Source organism: Maylandia zebra, linkage group LG23, assembly GCF_041146795.1.
Source record: "Maylandia zebra isolate NMK-2024a linkage group LG23, Mzebra_GT3a, whole genome shotgun sequence".
Classification (NCBI taxonomy): Eukaryota; Metazoa; Chordata; class Actinopteri; order Cichliformes; family Cichlidae; genus Maylandia; species Maylandia zebra.
This window is the reverse complement of record NC_135188.1, coordinates 19,779,916-19,798,676: the sequence shown is the minus strand read 5'-3', so window position 1 is coordinate 19,798,676 and position 18,761 is coordinate 19,779,916. Positions and strand designations below refer to the sequence as shown.

The window sequence follows — 18,761 nt, the reverse complement described above, 5'->3', positions numbered from 1 at the left end:
CTGTCTGACAGACGCCAAGTGGTCAGACTGGGCAGCATCACCTCATCCCCCATCACACTGAACACTGGTGCTCCACAGGGGTGTGTACTGAGCCCTCTCCTATACTCACTCTACACCTACGACTGCACGGCCACTAACAACTCCAACATCATTGTGAAGTTTGCGGACGACACTACAGTGGTGGGTCTTATCACCAACGGTGATGAGACAGCTTACAGGGAGGAGGTCAGCGCCCTGACCCACTGGTGTCAAGACAACCATCTCACCCTTTGCAAAGACAAAGGAGTTAGTGGACTTCCGGAGGTGCAGAGAAGTACACACCCCCATCACCATCAACGGCGCTGCTGTGGAGAGAGTGAGCAGCTTCCGGTTCCTTGGCGTACATCTGGCTGAGGATCTTACGTGGTCAGTACACACAAACAAAACAGTGAAGAAGGCGCAGCAGCGCCTCTTCTTTCTCAGGAGACTGAAAAGATTCGGCATGAGCCCCCGCATCCTCAGGACCTTCTATCACTGTGCCATTGAGAGCATCCTCACTGGATGCATCACCACCTGGTATGGCAACAGCACCGCCTACAACTGCAAAGCTCTCCAGCGAGTAGTGCGGTGCTCTGAACGGATAATTGGAGGTGAGCTTCCCTCCCTCCAAGACATCTACAGGAAGCGCTGCCTGAGGAAAGCGGGGAGGATCATCAAGGACTCCAGTCACCCCAGCCATAAACTGTTCAGACTGCTTCCATCAGGAAGGAGGTTCTGCAGCATCCGGTCCCATACCAGCAGACTGAGAGACAGCTTTTTCCATCAGGCCATCAGACTGCTGAACACGTCATAGACACCTCAGCTTCACTACTGGAACTTTAACATTATGCACTCCATACTGTACAGTAACGCCACTGTTTTGCACATGTCTCAACTCTGTATATTTTTATATATTTTATTTATTGTTTACTCTATTTAATTTGTAAAATATGTGTACACACACACACACACACACACACACACACACACGTAGAAAAATATTTAGTATACACATCCAGAAATGCATATACTATTATATATTGTACATATATTTATTAGTTTCAGATGTAGCCATTCTTGTATTTTGCTTGTTTACATTATTGTATTTTGCACAACTCTGTTGCTTGTGAAGCTCGCACACAAGAATTTCACTCACATGTGCTGTACCAATGTACCTGCACATGTGATGTGACAATAAAAGTGATTTGATTTTGATTTGATTTGAGAACATGAATATTTGGCATGACAAAAGGATGATTGAATAATCACAGCCCTTAATCCACTGCACTGAACTGCACAGTGTTTATTTATGATCTAAGTAATCAGTAACTGTGCTCAAAACAGACTGAATCCTTTAAGCAGCTTGAATCAGTTTGGTGGATGAATAACACGTATGCTTAGAAACAATATGACATTAGGAAAATACTGGAATTTGTAAAAATATTTTCACTAACTTTAAATCGAACCTTTGTAATCAACAGCAAATACCAAACTTTGATACCTCAACCTACCTTTACTAACAATTGCATATACTGTAAAGCACAAGATTTTCAGACATGAACAATACTAAAGTATAAAATTGCACAGATTCCTTTTATAATACAGTGCTATACAACAACATTACTTTTAAGTTATCACAATGTTCAGTTTTAGCCCTGACCTAATTAGAAAATAACATCTGGATGAATTAGTCTTAATACTAATTAGTTACAAAAGTATTTGACTGTGCTGAACTCTCACATCACCCATGGTGCATTAAAGAAAGTTTAAAAGAGCAGTTTAATTAAATTTTATAGATCTTTAGTATTCTTTCTTCATGCTTCCGCTGAAGGTTTCTGTCTTACAGCTGGAAAGCTTGGATCTGGTGAAGACAGCTCTGGATATGGTAGTAAACACCCGTTCGTACCCATTCATATTGTTTTGTGACTGTATCATGTAAAACTCAAAAAGATAAAAGATACTGAAATATTACCCAAAACTCGACTTCTAACAGAGATGACAAACTTCTCTTTAATTAAAAAAAAGTATTTTGTATAAGTTCAAAATACATAAGAACACATATTCCTGACATCTCTTTAAAGTCCTGCTCTAGTGTGCATGAACAGTTCACATGTAGCGCATTGCTGTGAGAGTCTAAACAATGTCCATCAGCCAGACATGCTTCCAAGAACTGCATTAAATTCTGAACGAAAATCTGGGAAGTTTTCATAGCTGTTAGCTCGCTGCAGAACATTCCCACACGTGTGTCCGACTGGTCTTCATATCATATCATATCTTGAAATTCCACATAAATGCTGTTTGTTACTCTAAGATCAGCTCCGGTGCAGAAACGCATAAATTTCTGAAGTTTAATGTTATCCAGCTCTCTGATGAATCTTTTGAGATGATTTTTCACTTCCTTTTGTTGTGGAGTCAAATCCACAGCCAATTTCAGCAGCTGGCACACTTTTATTTGAAGTTGGTTGCAGTTCAGAGAATAACTTGGTCAGAATCTGTGGCAAGATCTGAAAACTGCTGTTCACAAACGCTGTCCATCTAATCTGACTGAGCTGGAGCTGTTTTGCAAAGAAGAATGGGCAAGGATTTCAGTCTCTAGATGTGCAAAGCTGGTAGAGACATACCCTAAAAGACTGGCAGCTGTAACTGCAGCAAAAGGTGGTTCTACAAAGTAGTGACTCAGGGGGCTGAATAATTACGCACACACCACTTTTCAGTTTGTATTTGTAAAAAATGTTTGGAATCATGTATGATTTTCGTTCCACTTCTCACATGTACACCACTTTGTGTTGGTCTTTCACGTGGAATTCCAATAAAATTGATTCATGTTTGTGGCTGTAATGTGACAAAATGTGGAAAAGTTCAAGGGGGCCAAATACTTTTGCAAGAAACTGTAAAACTGCTGTTCAGTCTAATGAAATTCTGAGGTTTCCACAGTTTTGTGTGTTTCATAGCAAAGAAAATTAAATCTCTATGGTTGTAAAGGACAAGAGATCATGTGTGTTATTCCACTTGAGTTACTTTTGAGTCCCTAGTAAAGTTCCTCTTTTGACAGACTTGCCTCTCAGTTCTTAAGCATTTTGAGATTGGTTTGTTGATCAAAAGGTTTCTATTCTGTGTTCAACAATTTCTTCACAGGAAAATCCTGAACTACCACTGACCTCAAGAGAAAAACCTCCAAACAAAAGACTTAAACATATCTCAAAGTAATCTCTGTAAACAAGTTAAAAAATGGACACCCCAGTCATATTTTTTCACCACACTTTATGTGTTCTATGCCATTATTTAAAGAAACCACTAGGTGGCGCATATGCTCAGGAGGAACTTAAACCTTCTTAGAGGCAAGCCTGCTGAATCAATCCTGCAGTCTAAGCTGTAAACAAACCCATGATCTGTGTGTCTTTATTTTAATGCACAGTTGCAGGATTCAGCTCCCTGATGCCTGCATGTTGGTAAATGTGGTCCATTAACTGGAACATTACTGCAGTACAATGCAATACAGTTACTGACCCCGTCACTGATACTGTAGCTTAGTGTTTTTTCTTCTCAGAAATGTTCAAATGCTGAGTCAAACACATAATGTTGACGCTGTGATTCAAAAGTGACAAATGAAACTGAGATGTACAAATATTTACAGGTTTTCACGACAGCTTCTGGCTCTGGTATATGTGTCTTAAATTCTTAAACACCTTGAACCAGGTTTGGCTAAGGATTGTCAAATCTGAACCCAGCAGCTGTCATCCACGTGTGCAGGTGTGTCTGTCAGCTTGGAGGCAGTGTGGAGTGAGGAAGCTAAACTTGAGAGTAAACGCTCATCATAGCAGCAGATGAAGGTGGGAGCTGGATCTCTGAAGCAAATCATACAACAACATGTTTTTACCTAAAAGGACAGTGATACCTTTATTGTAAAACTTCAACAGGACTAGAACGAGTACTTTTATACTACAGTCTAGACTGCAAATATTACTTATTCTCTCTAAAATAGCAGTAAAACTTCAACTAAGTGGCACTAGGTAAAATGTACTTCTGCAAAGGTGCATCAACAATCACTAAACCCTCTAAAAAGTCCTGCTAAAACTATAACTGTACTGGCAGAGGTGCCAAAATACTCAACTACCCACAATCCTGGTTATGATTGTTTCTGTTACTTCCTTAAGTTTACTGAGGTGTTAATAGCCTTTAATTAAACTGGTACTAACCTACTTCTTTATTTACAGTTCTGCAACTCAATCTATGAATAAATATAAATAAATTTAGTCACAGAGTAGAGAAATTAGCCTCCGGACTAAGACCACCAGGTACCGGAACAGCTTCTTCCCCACAGCTGTCAGACTCCTGAACTCTGCCTCCTGACATCTGACCCACGTTAACTCATGGACTGGACATACACACACCCACAACCACCTACACACACAATGGACAACTGTACCCTCAAACACACAATAATAACATGGACTGAACCACCACTCATAATCACTAGCACTTTATATAGCCTCTGTAGAAATTATATCTCACTTATCTTAACTGCACTACTGTATAGCTCTGTGTAAATAATCATTCTGTACATTTGATAATTTTTAACCCTACAACTGTTTACAACTTGCATAGTTCCCATTTCTGTATAACTGTATATCTCAGATTTCTGTAAAGTTATTTATTTCATATTCTGTATAGTTTTTCATATTTATATCCTGTTCATAGCCTGTAAAAAACTAAAAATTGCTGCAACTCTTCAGTTTTTGCTGTTTGTTTGCAGGAATTTTCCAATTTGTGTTTTGAGGTTCAAAAAGAAACGACTGAAGAATGGAGGCGACGTTAAGTTTGGATCCTCTCCTGATAATCATGTTGTTATTGCTTTTGTTCTGATCAATGCAGCCACATCTAAAAGAAAATTGAAAAACTCATTTTTCCTTAGTAAGATTTCATTACATTCAAATAAATATTTAATTAATTTCATAATAAAATATTGTAATAATAATATATAATATTAATATTCATTAATCTCAGAGGAAATTATGTGGTCAGTAACTGTAAAGGTCAAGTATCAACATAAAATATTACAAAATATTAAAAAAAAATTACAGGAAGCTCTAATATATAAATATTCTGATATATTACAGTAAATAAAAAATATAAATAAAGTTGATGTTGAGGTTATAATTTCAGGACCATGACAACACATGCAGGTTTCACCATGATCTCATGAGCTGTGCCTTGACAGGTTTTTAATGGCGGGCCTTCACAAAATCAGCTGCTGGCAGTTTTTCTTTTTTAACTAAACAAATCCAGCAAAGGTAAATTATGGTGATGTTGTTAACACTAAAGGTCACAGAGTAGAGAAATAAACTTTTGCCAGTTGGGCATCTCTGGTTCACTTTATGCCCTGCAGGCATGTGACTGCACCTGTGGGTGGGGCAAAACGTACAATATATGAAGACAAGAAACTACAGAGGAGCAGAACATTGTGAAACTCTTCTTTAAAGAACATCAGACAGGTTTGTTTTCTCTGCATTGGTGTTCTCACATGTTTAATGTGTTTATACTAAATGTTACAGAGAAGTACATCAAACCACATTTTGTGATTAAAGCAAACACAACATTAAAAGAACAAACTAAAGAAACCTGACATTTGCAGTGTTGCTATAAAAACACTGGTGAGAGTAGAAATATATGACAACGTCTGAATTCCTAAACCAATAATGAATGAAAGAATAAACCTAAAAATGTGCACAAACAATGGATTACATGTTCTTTAAAGGTTAGTGAAGTCCTGCTGCTGGTATATAAATGTGGGAATGTGAGGTTTTGCTTCACCTGACCTTCCCTCAAACAAACATTGTCTGAATGGAAACATTGTAGGAGGCGGTCCTGGCGTTTACTGCAGTGCGGATCGATCTGTCCATCCACGGTTTCTGGTTTGGGAATGTGGTGACTCTCGCAGTGGGGATAATCTCCTCCGCTAGCATATTGACGAAGCATACTGCTACTTCCGTAAACTCGTTGATGTCGACTGCGCATGCTCTGAACATGTCCCAGTCTACGTCGTTGAGTGCGTCCTGTAGCGTAGCTTCTGATTGGGCAGTCCACCGTTTTACCTCCCTCTTGGTCACGTCTTCCCTCCGTATGCTTTGTTTATACTGGGGAATGAGGAAGATGGCGTTGTGGTCAGACTTCCCAAAAGCCGGGTGTGAGACAGCTTTGTAGCCCTGCTTGTATGGCGTGTAGCAGTGATCCAAAATCCGATCCCCTCTCGTTGGACACGAGACATGCTGGTAAAAGTTTGGCATGACTTGTCTGAGGTTCGCTTTGTTAAAGTCTCCTGCTACAATGAGGGCTGCTCCCGGGTCCTTGTTTTGAAGCGAGCTCAGCACATCATGTAATTCGGACAAAGCCATACCTGTGTCCGCTTGGGGTGGGATGTAGACCGCCATGGCGATGACTGAGGTGAACTCACGGGGCAGATAGAAAGGGCGGCACTTAATGCTCAGGAACTCCAGATGTGGCGAGCAGCCGCTGGAGAGAGTAGAAATGCTCCTGGCATCACACCACTTTCTGTTTATCATGAAACACACTCCCCCACCTTTGGTTTTGTTCGACTCTGCCGTTCTGTCCGCGCGGAGCATAAAGAATGAATCCGACGGAGTTACGGCCTGGTCCGGCACGGTGGGGGTCAGCCATGTCTCCGTGAAGCACAGAATGTTGCAGTCCCTCATGTCACGTTGGAAGGTGACCCTTGCTCTTAGGTCATCGAGCTTGTTCTCCATGGATTGTACATTGGCCAGTAGGATACTGGGCAGTGGTGCGCGATGCGCCTGCTGTCTCAGTCTGTTCCTAATACCAGCGCGTTTTCGCCGGCGCTTCTTTGTTCTGCGCCTCGGATGAGCGGCCCGTCCTTTGTTGTTCTCCGCGCCGCGTAGAATCTCTGGCGGCCAGGAAGGGTCAGGTTTAAAAGTGTCCAAGATTAGATGTGCAACCTTGGCACCGATGTTTACAAGTGATCCGCTGTCGTATACTATAAGACTAGAGGATTTTGGGATGTAAACCAGAGCAAAAAATAGGTAAAAAACAAGAAAAGTGGATAGTCGGAGCGGAGCGGTCAGGAAGGCGTCTGGACGTGGCCGCGCCATCTTGCTTTGTTCCTTGCTTTCCTCTCTCCCTCTTTGGACTGACAATCATACACAAATAGATTGTATTCAATTAGATGAAAAATTACATTAATATGAAAAAAATTCTATTAAGATCACTAACAAAAAGTCCTCTCTCAGTGTACTTTCAACCAAAAGGCAAATAACCAAACCACACGAAAATCTAATAAAGATATAAACATTGAAACACTGATCCAACATTATTCTTGATTGACGGATCATTTGATATTACACTTTTACCTGAATGTGGCTGCTTTTTTTTTTTTTTTTTTTTTTAAACTTCCTTATATCCATTATGAACCTGGCTGTCTCTCTGCACACACACACACACACACACACACACACACACACACACACACACACACACACCAAGGTCAGACTCTCTCTGTTATTAGCATAGCTCTTCTTTTTTTCTGATACATTATACTGGTCAAGTTAAACTTATTTATTTGTATTTATTTTATTTATATTCAACATGCCAATATTGAGAAATTCAGCACAATCAAACCTTAGTGAATCCACATATAAGTCATAGTAACTGGCACATATTTATATTTAATATGTTGGGTTATAGTTTGATCAGTGTCAGTATTTTGAAGAGTTTGTACAACTGTGTTAACCATCAGTAAAACCACATATAAATCATTGTTATGAAGTGAGTGAACTTACTCTTATTTTACAGTAACAGCTTGCAGTCTGCTTCCTGAGTCCAAGCAGCAGTTAAACATGACACTGAGCCCTTTTTAAACTTGAACAGGGTGTCAGATCTGTGTCTGAGCTGTTACAGCTCACTGAAAATGTGCAAACACATGTAAAACTGCTGTGAAGTCTAATGAAATTCTGAGGTTCCCACAGTTTTGTGTGTTTCATAGCAAAGAAAATTAAGTCTGAAGGTTGTAAAGGATGAGAGATCATGTGTGGTATTTATTCCACTTGTGTTACTTTTGGGTCCCTAATAAAGTTCCTCTTTTGAGAGACATGTTTCTCAGTTCCTTGACTCTTTGATGAAAAGGTTTATATCTTGTGTTCAGCAATTTCTTCACAGGGAAGTCTACCACTGACCACAAGACTAAAACCTCCAAACAAAAGACTTAAAAGTACCTCAAAGTAATCTCTCTGAGAAAATATTTGAATCATGTAGGATTGTGGAGAAAACAATATCATTTTGTACCTCCTGGCATCTGTTGTTGCAGGCTTTATCTGAGAACAGGTAAATTTCATCATCATTACTATGGTCTGTGTGGTTTTTCAGTTGTTTTCTTTCTTTCATTTGACATCCAGTGATGCAAACTTTGTGGTTGGAGCTTGCTGCAGAAACAGGAACCAGAGGTCTGAATACTGTAACCTTCCAATGCCACAAACATACGTGACACAGTCAGCTTTAAACACTTCACAGTTCTCGAGACATTTCTGGGCTTTTCTTTGACAGCAGAAGTATAAACACAACGTACAGTCCTGGTAAAAAGAAAGTAAACTACACATCAGGAGAAAAAGCTAATCTGGTCATTAACAGTTATTAAAATGAGGTAAATAAAACCTCAGACATACAACAACACATTTTATACTGTGTCATTAATTATTTACTCAAGCAAATACAAAAGCAGTATGTTGACAAACTAAGTACACACCGTTACTGCTTCCATTGGAATTAAGAGGATGTGTAGCAGCCAGGTGCTGTTGATCAAATATACTCCATTAACTGTTCATCATAAAGTATGAGTGCCTTTATAAAAGCAGAATTTTTGGCAGTTTGTTGGTGTGGAGCATTCATGTGGGTGTTAACACAAAACAGCTAACTTCTCAGCAAATTCACCCCAATGTCAGACGTTGGAATATTTAGAGAAACTGCAAAAAAACCCAAGAGCTACACCTCAGAGACTACAGGCGGTAAATATTAAAACTAATGACAGTGCAATTACTTTGGAAAGGGGTGCCAGGACAAAGCCTCTGCTCTCTAAAATGAACGTGCAAGACAGTTTAACTTTGCAAATTTAGATGTGGAATGGTGTTGATTTGTGTTCTTTTTGCAGTCACAGGACTTGGACACCTTGCAGGGATTGAGTTGAACTTGAACTTGGCCGTCACCCTGTGCAGTGGTGGACCCAAGAACATGTGACAGATGTGAAAGGATCTGGATAAGCCATGGAGAATATTACGGATGATGTACCACTATGGATATTAGCTTCTGTTAGCCCTGAAGTCACCGCCCGGCGTAACAGGTGTAGAGGTGCGTACAGGTGTTTATTTCGAGTGCCACTGCAGTCAGCTGTTGACTGCACCAACCAAACGTCTTCAATCAGGTTTGCCCTGCTCAACACTCGCTCAATCACAAACAAATCGTTTATTTTAAACGATCTTTTTATAAAGGAATCTCTCAACTTCTTGTGTTTAACTGAGACGTGGCAACAAAACATGGATTATATACGTCTGTGAAGGTTCTCAGTCATCCAGGTCATTGTAATCAAAGGAGCTTGCAAAGTTTCGGTTTTCGTCTGTTATGTATTATTAGTCTTAGTCATGGTCTTTGCTTGTTATTTTCCACCACAGTCATAGTTTAGGTTTTGGTCTCAGTACCGTTTTAGTATTTTGTTTCTTAATGTCTTGTCAGTTTACTTTGGTTTCCTGGTTTACTTCTGCCATCATCTAATAAAGCCTCACCTTTCTGTTAAAACCTTACTACTCCTCGTCGTCATCTGCTTTTGGGTCCTGTTTCCACACACATCGGCGCACCCCGCCGTGACAAGCGCTTTCAGAAAGACATCTACTTTGATAAAGTCTACTCTCCATCGCTGTGTAATCAATTATTGTAAATGTAAATGTTATCAGGAAATGATCAGACAGGAGAGGGTTTTCAGGAAACACTGTTAAATGTTCAGTTTCTATGCCATATGTTAAAACAAGATCTAGAGTGTGATTAAAGTGGTGGGTGGGTTCTTTTACATTTTGAGAGAAACCAATTGAGTCTAATAACAGATTAAATGCCATGTTGAGGCTGTCATTTTTAGCATCTACATGGATGTTAAAATCACCCACAATAATTATTTTATCTGAGCTCAGAACTAAATTAGATATAAAGTCTGAGAAATCAGACAGGAACTCTGTGTAAAGCCCAGGTGGACGATAGATGATAACAAGTAAGACTGGCTTCTGAGTTTCACAGCTGGGGTGGACAATGTTAAGCATCAGGCTTTCAAATGAATTAAAAGTCTGTCTTGGTCTTTCATTAATTAATAGGCTGGTGTGAAAAATTGCTGCCACACCACCCCCTCGGCCTGTGCTTCGAGATTTCTGGTAGTTAGAATGACTCGAGGGTGTTGATTCATTTAAACTAACATAATCATCCTGCTGCAACCAGGTTTCTGTAAGGCAGAGTAAATCAATTTGTTGATCAATTATTAAGTCATGTACTAACAGAGACTTGGAGGAGAGAGACCTAATATTTAATAATCCACATTTCACTATTTTACTCTTTGTGTCACGGCTGGCGGAGAGCCGTGTGGAGTGGAGGAAAAGGAGGACCCAAAATGCAGCAAACTGATGATACGAGTGACGTTTATTTACAGGGTGGTAGTGGCAAAAACAGGCAATGAAGCATGAGTAATTACAAACGGAAACCTAAACTGGGAGAAACTAAGTGACAAACCTGAGACCATACAAAAGGGGTGCGGGGCAGAGAGACGCAGAGACAGGAACACCATAGAACGCAGAGATACACGGAAGAATGCAGACGAGCCGACGAGGAGCACAGGCAGACACCAACTATAAATACACACACCAGGTAATGAGGAAATGGCACACAGGAGGGGACACAGCTGGAACTAATGGGCATAACGAGACACAGACCTACAAAGTAAAACAGGAAATCTAGAACCCGAACCGGACACAAGGGGGGAGGACACAGAATAACTAGAACAGAGGGAAATAGTCACAAAACACAAAACGCTGGGTCAACGACCCAGGACCATGACACTTTGGTTCAGATGTATTGTTCTTTCTTTGTAATTGTTTATGTTTAAATTGTTTGTTGCTGGTTTTTTTGATGCATCCTGTAATATGGCTGCTGACTTCATGACTATCACAGAGTCTTTTAATTTTATGCAGCATGTTTCTGGCCCTACACATGTAAAGGGTCACACATTGGACCTTGTTTTCTCCTTGGGTTTAAATATAAATGACATTCGTGTGGAAAATGTCCATGTGAGTGACCATAGCTGCATATATTTTAACTTGTCGTTTTATTTGGATCCCCCGGCTCCCAAAATAACGATTGAAAGGCGAATCATAAACCTGAACGCCGGCAAAAGGTGCTCTGCCATGTTTGACGCTGAAATGACTTACAATGATTTGGACTCTCTTGTCTCATCCTTTAATAACCAGTGTACTTCTATTTTAGACATAGTGGCACCTCTGAAAAAAAGTACTGTCCTAGGTTTGAAATCTCATCCTTGGTTAAATGAAAACATTCGTAATTTCAGGAGATACTGTCGCAAGCTAGAACGTTTGTGGAAGGCTTCCAAGCTTGAGGTTTATAAGTTACACCTTAAAGAATCTATCCTCTTGCTAAATGACATGTGGAAAAATGCCAGAACAGAGTATTTTTCACACCTCATAGCTTCAAAAAAGAAAGATCCTAAATTCTTGTTTAAAACAATTAAGAGTATTGTTTCTGTCACAGGGTGGAAAGGGACAAGTTATCTAAGTTTTTCTACTATGCATGTTTTGCTGTGTTTTACCTTTTTAATATTTTAATATTGTACACTGGTTTATTTTTATGAGTTTTACTGCATGTTTTAATGGTATTTATTTGGTGACTTGTCCTGGAAAGACTCCGCCCCTACCTGATAATAAACTGATCACACCTGCGAGAGATCCCAGAGAGGCCAATAAGAGGGCCTGGCAGACCAAAGGAAGGAGTTCGACCGAGAGGCTTGAGAGACGGCCAAGAGTAAGTGGTGCCAGGCGGCAGCGCCTGCAAGCCGAAGGGGCTGGTGGAGCTGGGTGTTAGGAAAGGACGGACAGCACCAGCGACTAGGGACGCGGAGCGAACAGGCGGACGGCAGTAGTAACGAGAGCCCAGCTTGTGCACTGCGGGAGAGCAGAGGCGGCGAGACAGCTGGTGCCGATTTGCAGTTTTAAAGAAGCGGCGGGCGGAGTTGAGAGCTCTGCCCACCCGGGGTAAGTCTTCGACTTAGCCCCTTTTATTGAATGAAAATTGCCGAAAAGAATAGTGACTGCCGCTCCCTCCCTTTCTTCAGCGTACCAGGACGCGGAATGCGGGGAGGAAGGCGAGGACTCCGCTGGGTTTCCCTTTTACATCACTTCGCTGGACTTTTTTAGTTCTTTGTGACTTTTATATCGTGGCGGATGCCACTGGACTTAATGTTGTGTTTTATTGCTTTTTATTGTGTTACCCCTTGGCCAAGGTTGTTTTAATTCATTTTGCATTTTTAACTATTTAAATATAATAAATTATATTTTAATTATACAGTTTTTTAATCATGTGCTTTCCCTTGGCGGCTCCACTGCTCTGTCCGTTTGGAGGAAGGTTTCCTTCCTTTAAAAAAAAAAAGACACTGTGGAAATAAAATCACCTTCGCTCCGTTACATTTCTCCTGATGCTCCTTGTGCACCAGTTCACTCAACGTCCGACCGCAATGAGTTTATGAACTATTTCAGAAATAAGGTCATTGCAACCAGGTCTAATATCTCTCCATCATCTTCTCAATATCAAACTTTTAACTTGCTCTCCTCTGATACTTGGTCGTCTTTTACTCCTGTTACATTACAAGACATCAGAGCCCTGTTTTGTCATATAAAACAGACTTCAAGACCCCTTGATGTCCTTCCATTTTCATTTTTCACTAGTGTGTTTGATTCAATTGGCCCCTGTATTGTGGAAATGATAAATACTTCTCTTCATACTGGCTCAGTCCCCAGCTTCTTTAAACAAGCTATTGTTGAGCCAATATTAAAGAAACCCCAGCTGGATCCATCTCTTCCTAACAGTTATAGGCCAATATCCAAATTGCCTTTTATATTGAAAATTTTAGAAAAAGTAGTACTAGAACAACTTAACTATTTCCTGGATAAAAATGCTGTTATGGACACTTTCCAGTCTGGTTTTCGTAAATTGCATTCCACTGAAACTGCCTTACTTCGAGTATCTAGTGATATCTTGATGGCAGCAGACTCTGGAGAATACACAGTGCTGGTCCTGCTGGATCTCAGCTCTGCTTTTGACACTGTAGATCACAGTATCATGATAAACAGACTCGAAAACTTGTTTGGGATTACTGGTGTTGTTTTAAAATGGTTAATATCATATCTGTCTGAGAGATCTTTTAATGTTTGCATGAATCATGTCACATCAGAATCAACAGTTTTGCCATGTGGGGTACCTCAGGGATCTGTCCTGGGTCCAATTCTCTTTTTACTTTATGTATTTCCCCTAGGCCAAATTATTAAGCGCTATAAATATATCTCCTATCATCTCTATGCTGACGACATCCAACTATACTGTTCCTTCAAAATGTCTGAGTTTTATGAATTGTCTAATTTAAGTAATTGCCTGACAGAAATCAACAAATGGTTACAGTGGGGCAAAAAAGTATTTAGTCAGCCACCGATTGTGCAAGTTCCCCCACTTAAAATGATGACAGAGGTCAGTAATTTGCACCAGAGGTACACTTCAACTGTGAGAGACAGAATGTGAAAAAAAATCCATGAATCCACATGGTAGGATTTGTAAAGAATTTATTCGTAAATCAGGGTGGAAAATAAGTATTTGGTCACCTCAAACATGGAAAATCTCTGGCTCTCACAGACCTGTAACGTCTTCTGTAAGAAGCTTTTCTGTCCCCCACGCGTTACCTGTATGAATGGCACCTGTTTGAACTCATCATCTGTATAAAAGACACCTGTCCACAGCCTCAAACAGTCAGACTCCAAACTCCGCCATGGCCAAGACCAAAGAGCTTTCGAAGGACACCAGGAAAAGTATTGTAGACCTGCACCAGACTGGGAAGAGTGAATCTACAATAGGCAAGCAGCTTGGTGTGAAAAAATCAACTGTGGGAGCAATCATCAGAAAATGGAAGACATACAAGACCACTGATAATCTCCCTCGATCTGGGGCTCCACGCAAGATCTCATCCCGTGGGGTCAAAATGATCATGAGAACGGTGAGCAAAGATCCCAGAACCACACGGGGGGACCTGGTGAATGACCTGCAGAGAGCTGGGACCAAAGTAACAAAGGTCACCATCAGTAACATACTACAACGGCAGGGAATCAAATCCCGCAGTGCCAGACGTGTTCCGCTGCTGAAGCCAGTGCATGTCCAGGCCCATCTGAAGTTTGCCAGAGAGCACATGGATGATACAGCAGAGGATTGGGAGAATGTCATGTGGTCAGATGAAACCAAAGTAGAACTTTTTGGTATAAACTCAACTCGTCGTGTTTGGAGGAAGAAGAATACTGAGTTGCATCCCAAGAACACCATACCTACTGTGAAGCATGGGGGTGGAAACATCATGCTATGGGTCTGTTTTTCTGCCAAGGGGACAGGACGACTGATCCGTGTTAAGGACAGAATGAATGGGGCCATGTATCGTGAGATTTTGAGCCAAAACCTCCTTCCATCAGTGAGATCTTTGAAGATGAAACGAGGCTGGGTCTTCCAACATGACAATGATCCAAAACACACCGCCCGGGCAACAAAGGAGTGGCTCCGTAAGAAGCATTTGAAAGTCCTGGAGTGGCCTAGCCAGTCTCCAGACCTCAACCCCATAGAAAATCTGTGGCGGGAGTTGAAAGTCCGTGTTGCTCGGCGACAGCCCCAAAACATCACTGCTCTCGAGAAGATCTGCATGGAGGAATGGGCCAAAATACCAGCTACTGTGTGTGCAAACCTGGTAAAGACCTATAGTAAACGTTTGACCTCTGTTATTGCCAACAAAGGTTATGTTACAAAGTATTGAGTTGTATTTTTGTTATTGACCAAATACTTATTTTCCACCCTGATTTACGAATAAATTCTTTACAAATCCTACCATGTGGATTCATGGATTTTTTTTTCACATTCTGTCTCTCACAGTTGAAGTGTACCTCTGGTGCAAATTACTGACCTCTGTCATCATTTTAGGTGGGGGAACTTGCACAATCGGTGGCTGACTAAATACTTTTTTGCCCCACTGTATATGACAATTTTCTCCAACTAAACTCTGATAAAACAGAAACTCTAATTATTGCTCCAGACCACATGGTCCCAGAAATTAGACAGCATATCAGCTTCTTAGACCCTTATGTAAAATCAAGCCTTAGAAATCTCGGTGTCATATTTGACAGCTCGATGTCGCTCGAGCAGCATTCTAAGCAACTGGTCCGAAACTGTTTTTATCATTTACGGAATATTTCTAAACTCAGACTAATGGTATCAAAGCTTGAACTTGAGATGATTATTCATGCTTTTATTTCTTCTCGTTTAGACTACTGTAACGGCCTTTTTACTTGTTTTAACAAATCAGCCTTAAATCGTCTTCAGACTGTGCAGAATGCTGCAGCACGTCTCTTAACAGGCACCAAGAGAAGATCGCATATCACTCCAGTCTTGGCCTCCCTTCACTGGTTGCCTGTAAATTTTAGGTTTCATTTTAAAATTTTAGTTCTAACCTTTAGGGCCCTGCTTGGTCAGGCTCCTCAATATTTATCTGACCTGCTGAAACCACATATATCTTCTCAGGCTTTAAGGTCATTAGATCAGAGACTGCTGGTGGTACCGCACACTCGTTTTAAAACTCGTGGTGATCGGGCCTTTCAGACTGTGACACCACGGTTGTGGAATTCTCTCCCACTGTCTCTTCGCTGCACGGACTCCATTGATTCTTTTAAGAAACAGCTGAAGACATTTTTATTTAGAAAAGCATTTCATTAATTTCTTCTTATGCTGTTTTTATAGTTTTATTGTTTTACATTGTTTTATTTACTGTTATATTGTTTTTATATTCCCATTTTCTGTGTTGTAAAGCACCTTGTGATTTTTATCTGTGAAAAGCGCTATATAAATAAATTTTACTTACTTACTTACTTAATGTTGAAGTACTTAAAATCAAATCATGGTGCATGGTTATGCTAGGCTAACAGACTCGGTGCTAATGTGTAAAGTGAGCTTCAAGTACAGTAGTGATGCTAATGAAGGACAAATGTATTTGTGACAGTAAAGTTCATCAGGCTCATTAATCTTTTAAGTTGATGTAAAATGTAATGGGTTTTGTATTTGATGATGCAAGTGATATGTACGGTGGCCCTGAGAGGCCAAACGGACTGCAACTTCAGAAAACACTTGCAAAAAGAAAAATGCTGCAAAAAGAAAGACGCTGCACTGCAACTTCAAGAAAAACGATGCACTGCAAAAAGAAAAACGCTACAAAAAGAAAGACGGTGCACTGCAACTTCAAGAAAAACGCTGCACTGCAAAAAGAAAAATGCTGCAAAAAGAAAAACGCTGCAAAAAGAAAAGCGCTGCAAAAGCACACAAAGCACAATGGAAATAGGAAAAAAGACAACGGAAATGTTCCTGGGGAGACAATAACCCGACGGACCAGTTGCACGAACCAAAACATGCTAACCAGTGCGCTAGGACTGGGACACACTTCAAAGAAGTGGAGGAGAGGTAAATATGTTGTAATCTCATGATTCTAATAATACTACACATATCTGGAATATATATTCAAAGATAATTCTAACAAAGATAATGTTTAATGTAGCCTTAGAAATGAAGCTTTTTTAAACTCGAGAACAAATACTAATAAGTCAAAGTCATTAAGGAATATTGCAGTTAATGTGTTCAGGTTTTAATTTGGCATTGTCTTCATCAGGCAATGTATTGTCCATATTGTGGAATCCAGCTAGTGGGGCAAATTGGAGTTTTTTGTGGGTCCTGTGGAACTAACATTCAAGTTTTAGCACCTTTTATAGAGAATGGTAAGCACTTCACTTTCCTAAGTTCTAGTATTTATTGCTCACATTTTAATTGCTTCATAATGACTTATATACACCACAGTAGCTTCAGTAGTGCGTGTTAAACTTTTTTTTGGGTGGGGGGGGGATTATTATTGATGTGCCATTCCAAAGTACTATATTCATTTGCTTATTCTAAGGTTTTTGTATTGTTAAAGACTCTGTATGCAAAGATAAATCAGAATTCCAAAAACGCAAAGGCATTAACTGGTAGGTACTAAGAACTGTATTCTGGTTTAAGCCTGCCACCGGTTCTACGGCATAATTTTAAAAACTAGTTTATGACTTAATAGGGCATATGTACACAGTGACGAAATTCTTCTAACTTCTCTAATTTTGATCATTTTGAGTTGTCAGCATAGCGGTCTTAATGAGAGTGATAAGTCCTGAATCCTGGTCCATGTTCTTTGAGCTTTTGCTGGCCTTTATTTAAGCACACATCAAGAAGATTAAATACTTGAGTCATGTTTATTGAGACTTGTTTCAGATGTGGTATTTTTTTTAAAAACACTTATTAAGTGCATTTGTGGATTCCTGCGGTCGTAATTGTCTTTTCATGTTTTCTCTTCAACCTTAGGCCCAGTCTCAGTCACAGACATCATCAATAAGTATTTCTCTGAGGGCCATACATATGAAGTGATCCTGGATTTTCTTGAAAACAAGCATAATATTTGTATGAGTCTGAGAACATTAAAGAGGAGGCTAAAAGATGCTGGAATGACTAGAAGGACAGACTTTACTCCCACTGACATTGTCATTTCCACTGTTACACAAGAACTGAGAGGCTCAGGTCAGCTTCTGGGTTACAGATCCATGTGTCAGACACTGCGACAAAAGTATAATCTGAAAGTTAAAAGAAATGATGTAATGCACATACTCTCAAGACTAGATCCATATGGTGTTAAGCGTCGCTGTAAACGCAGGTTTGTTCGAAGAGGATATTTTTCAGAAGGACCAAATCAAGTGTGGCATGTGGATGGTTATGATAAGCTGAAGCCCTTTGGTGTTGCTATTAGTGCATGTGTCGATGGATTTTCAAGGAAAGTTATGTGGCTCAGCTGTGGCAGCTCAAATAATGACCCAGGTATCATTGCAAAATATTATATGGAGTGCTTGTCACGGTTTGGTCAACTTCCAGCATGCCTTCGTACAGACTGTGGCACAGAAAATGGCACAATGGCAGCCATTCACTGTGCTTTAAGATCAGACCATGGAGATGAACTTGCAGGAGCCCACAGTCATATGTATGGTACCTCAACTACAAATCAACGGATTGAAAGTTGGTGGTCTTCGTTCAGAAAGCAAAGGTACATGGTGTTGAAATCTCCCAATTCTTTGAATCTTTGGGCTGAAGGAAGGACAATACTCGGTGTATAAATGCTCAATCAACAATCATTTATTTCCATACAATTCAACAGTCAGAGCATTACAACGTCCGGATGGGAGAGATGCTTGCAGAGGTTCGACAGCATGTCTCAAAATGGTGACGGGTTGCTCAGCTTTTTATAGTCTCTAGTGGCCCCCATCTAGTCGTAAAAGCCAAAACATCACATTCTTTCTCTGTTACAGTGCCTAAGTTATGAC

At 40.3% G+C, this 18,761-nt stretch overlaps 1 long non-coding RNA gene across 1 annotated transcript; it reads left to right on the top strand.

Moving 5' to 3' along the window:
• The first annotated feature begins 16,725 nt into the window (after positions 1 to 16,725).
• Positions 16,726 to 18,478, top strand: LOC143415162 (uncharacterized). Its single transcript, XR_013095790.1, has 3 exons — positions 16,726 to 16,830; positions 17,036 to 17,141; positions 17,755 to 18,478. It is a non-coding gene; the product is annotated as an uncharacterized LOC143415162 (long non-coding RNA).
• The last annotated feature ends 283 nt before the right edge of the window (positions 18,479 to 18,761 follow it).